The sequence below is a fragment of the Lissotriton helveticus genome, chromosome 9, assembly GCF_964261635.1.
Source record: "Lissotriton helveticus chromosome 9, aLisHel1.1, whole genome shotgun sequence".
Classification (NCBI taxonomy): Eukaryota; Metazoa; Chordata; class Amphibia; order Caudata; family Salamandridae; genus Lissotriton; species Lissotriton helveticus.
In genome coordinates this window covers 244,591,739-244,596,446 of record NC_136070.1, presented here as the reverse complement: position 1 = coordinate 244,596,446, position 4,708 = coordinate 244,591,739, and positions in this window count along the sequence as shown.

The window sequence follows — 4,708 nt, the reverse complement described above, 5'->3', positions numbered from 1 at the left end:
CTGCCGGAGCTGCTAGAATCGAAGCCTCAGGGCCCCAACCGACTCCACAGCGCATAAAGGTGCGGTGGCGGAGCCAGACTGCCCAAATATGAGGTAGAAAGGCCTCATAAAACTTCTGGATTTGGGCACGAAAAGCTCCGGCACCGGGGAAACGAACGGAGCAGTTTCAGAAGTAGGCTCTGGAGATGGAGCTATCGAGCAATGACGCTCGGGATCCCGCATCAGCCGACCGAAGGGCAGAAGTCAAAGAATGCTTGTGCTTCTTCAACTTCTTTTTGTGCTTCCCTGACTTACACAAAGATCTCCCTGATGACTTGGAGTGCGAGGAGTGTCGGTTCCGCGACTGTCCTGGAGAACTTCCCCTCGAACAAGAACGGGAGCTACGTGGAGCCGAGCCTCCAGTAGCTTTCGGGACCACTCCCGCAAAACCTTCGGGTTCATGGACCGGCACTTGGAGCACGACTTCGGGTCGTGGTGGCGCTCCAGACACCAAAGGCACAAGAGGTGCGGATCTGACACGGACATCATCCGTGGCAGGAACCGCAGGGCTTGAAGCTGGTCCTTTGCTGGGACATCCTTGACACACCAGGAGTCTACAACTTGAAAAAGAATTCGACAAAAAGTCAAAAAAAGCTAGCCAAAAAGTGGTTAGGGTTAGCGCTCAGGATTTGTGCTAGGCTGTCGCAGAAAAAGAACGGACGTCAGTGTGCATGTGCGCCGTCTATGTAGGTCCCATGACGTCATCCCGGCACCCACGACGCTGACGCATAGCCGACCAATGCCACCCAACGACGCGCAGGGGTACTGCTGAAGAAAAAATCTCCGGATCCAGACTGACGGGGGGAAATTCACAGGTAAGGAATCTACAACTAACAGTCTCCCTGATATATATATATATATATATATATATATATATGCAAAATGTTACCCTGCAACTATCTATTTATGCTCTGCATACTCCTGCCATCTAGTGTTCTGCCAGGATGTTTGTAACTGGTAGGACCGGTTGTGTCTCCCTGCATGGTCCAAAACTCACCTGTACAACCGGTTCATCTCGGATCGCCTTCCTGTCCAGCAGGTGAGTAGAATAAGTGAAGTGTTGTAATGAAGAAATGTGAAATACATTTGGGGAAAAGGTAAGCCAATAGAAACTAAAGACATCTGTGATGACTATTGGCTTCCAGGGAGGCGGGTGGGCACATTTAAATCTACAGCACCACATCATATGAACAAATCGTTACAGGGTAAGTAACATTTTCTGTTTGTAGCATGTTTGAAATTGACCAAGTAGCAGCTTTGTAGATACCTGCCAAAGGAATGTATGGTGTTATCCCGCAGTCTTTTTCCTCGCAGGGAAACAACGCGGTCGTTACAACGACCACGTTGTAATTCTGCATAACATTACTCCACAAGTCGGAACAACGACTTGCGGAGCGGGGGGGGGCGCTGGATGTTGGAATAGTATAATTTACTATTCCAACTCCAGTCTGTGCGGACAATAGGGAAGGTGTTGGATTTTAAATCCAACACCTTCCCATTGCAAGTCGTTGTTCCGACTTGCGGAGTAATGGTATGCGGAATCACAACGCGTTTGTTGTAACAACCGCGTTGTGATTCCCTGCGGGGAAAAGATTTGTGGTAATCGTTGTTTACCCTGCCAAAGTGATGTTGCTTAAAAGGCCATTGTGGCCCCCTAATGAATGTGGAGTGCACTCGAAGAGGGGGTCAGCTAGAGTTCGCTTGGCTGTGGTGCAACAGATTTGTATGGATTTGATATTCACTTTGGGATGCCTGCCTCAGATATGGGGGCCCACATCAGAGGATTGGCCAAGGCCAATTTTTCTTATGGAAGGACTTAGTACTACTAATGTGGTATACGTGCACCCTTTTAAAATCAAGTATGGTTAAAACCTTTTTAGTTACAACGTTGAGGTTCGGAACGAAGACTGGCAAATCAATGGTTTGATTACCGTGAAAGGGTGACACTAGGGACTTTGGACTGGTTCAAAGAACCACTCTTTCTTGGCAAATCTGAATGAAAAGTACCTCTATGGTTAAAGCTCGAAGTTCCCTGATACGTCGGATAGTTCAATGTAGAGGTTCAAAGCGTGAACCCATGAGCCATGTAAGAACTGCGTTTAAGTTACAGACAAGGGCTGTGGGCGTTTTGGGAGGTATAATCCTAATTTAGTTTCAACACATCTTTTATTGAAAGTTTTCAATACACACCACCGTTTATAAACTAGGTGTCTACCAAAAAAATAAATAGCTTCCTTCACCCATTGAATACACATGAAAAACCTGTATTAAACCTGAGAAGACAGGAAATGAGTAACGGTTGAAGGTGTGGGGTATTTTAGGAACTACAGTATACAACTAGGGGGTAGTCCCGATGTCTCAAGAGTATCTCCTAATGGTAAGGTATCGGTGGCACTGTACATTTGGTCAATTCCACAGTAATGCTGTCAGGGAAAGTTGACGGGCAGTAGTGGGTGATATGAGCTTGTGCACTAATTAACATCTTGTGAAAAAAAAGGTGTCGGGTATCCCACTGTCCAGTTTCTTTGATGTGTCCCAGTAGTTTGATCCAAAATGTTTGTACCAGAGCACATGCCCACCATGTATGTAGGAAAGTACTGGGTTCCCGATTGCATCTCCAGCAAGTAGTTGCTGTTTGGGGAAATATTCAATTTAGTCTCACTAGGGATATCTACAAATGGCACATTACCTTATATGCCGATTGCTTTGAGGAATGCTTCTGGGTGTATTGGGGATGACTAGCAGCCACAGTTCCCAAGATTTGCTCAGTATTTCGCCTCTGCAGGTACCCATCGCATTACCTTTAAAATGGGTTTAGGGCATTAAGTCTGGGAATGTGCAGGAATTGGTACCTTTGAGATATCAGTCATTTTGTGCCAGAAAACATGAGGATAGCTTTTTAAAGTGTGTGAGTGGACAGTGCGGCTGTAATATTCAAAGGGTGTAGCACCCAGTGTCTCATTTGGCAGTGCTGGAAATGGGCTATCTCAGGTGAAAGACCTGAGTTTTTTTTTGTTAATTTTATAACAGGACACATGCTCAAATTTGTTTGGTATCTGCGTCAGCTGTGGAAGGAATGAGTCAGGTTTCGTTAATTATAGATTATCTTCAGCAAAGACAGCGACTTTGTGCATTTGGTCACCAAGGGGAATGCTTGTTATCTCTTGCCTTTGTGATCATCACTGCCAAGGGTTTTATCATCGGTGCAAAAAGCATTGGCAACAGTGGACATCCTTATCTGGTCCCTCTAGCCAAGTTGATTTGTTTAGTGCATTTACCTCTGATCCGAAGAGTCGCTGTTGGGGAGATGTATGCTGCCATGAATTTGTCGAACATCTTGAGATCCAAGCGATCTTGTCCAATACAACATGAAGTAATGAACAGTTTGTCCAGTCAAATGCTTTCTATATGTCAAAGGATATAAATAAAGCGGGGATACTATGTTTTGGGGCTTTTTTTAATCAGGTGGGCTAGATGACGGATTTTTTCATCTCCCTGTTGGTTGTGGATGAAGATTACCTGGTCCGGGTTAATAAGGCCAGATAATATTGGGTATAGTCATGTTGCTAGGATCTTTGTGTACAATTTAATTTTGCAGGTACAATTAAGGGAGAAATAGTGCAGTAGGAAGTACAGTTAGCTGGATCTTTACCTAGTTAGGGAATAAGTGCTCTGTCAGCCTTGCACATGGTAGGGGTGGTAAGGTTAGTCTGTCGTGAGAAAGTTAAACAAGGGCACCATGTAAGATTGAAAACTCTACGGGGACCCTATCTGGACCTGTAGATTTGCCCAGAGGCCTGGGTTTAAGCACCAGTCTCAGTTCCTTGGGTTCTATAGGAGTCGCTAGCAATTCCCAATAGGGGGAAATAGGTGTCCCATCACATTTACGTTTCCTTGTATGGCAAGGGGTTTTCATTTTCTTTGTTATACATTGCTTTATAAAATGCATGAACATTTGTCCGTTTCTCTTTTTCTGAGATTGCCAATTTATTTGAGGATGTTCAGTAAGACAGAATGTGCGTTTTGGTTCTGTTTTTTAATTTTGTGGGCCAGAATACCGTCCATCTTATCCTTTTTGTCATTGAAGCATTGGCCTAGAGCTAGCAGAGAGCCTTGTTAGTTCTATGTAATTTTAATAGTTCTCTTAGAATGGCCAATCCTCTTTGTGTGGATTTGGGTGAGCTTTGTATATCCTGCTTTTCGAGCAACGATTTCGGAGGCGAGACTGTGCTCTATAATTCCCACCTATCTAGCTCTATCTATGCCTATAGATATCATGATACCCCTAATGGTAGCTTTGAGTGCATCCCAAAGGCTGTGGGGGATATGTCAGGTGAGTCATAACGTGTAAATTATTCACTGATTGTGTCTAAAATAGTGGCCCAGGTCACTGGGTCCCTCAAGAGTTGAGGGTGGAGATACCAATGTAATAAGGATCTTGGGGAGTTATGAACATCTCTCCACCTTAGCGCCAGATGGGCATGGTCAGATATTGATACATCATAAATATGGACAGAATACAATGTACATAAGAGAGGGAGCGAATGAGGGCATAGTCAATGCATTAGTAGCTCAAGTGGAAATGCAAGAAGAATGAGTAATCTCTGGTACCTGGGTGCAGGTGCCACCAGGCATCGATCATATCAAATTTAGTGATTTATTTTTAACT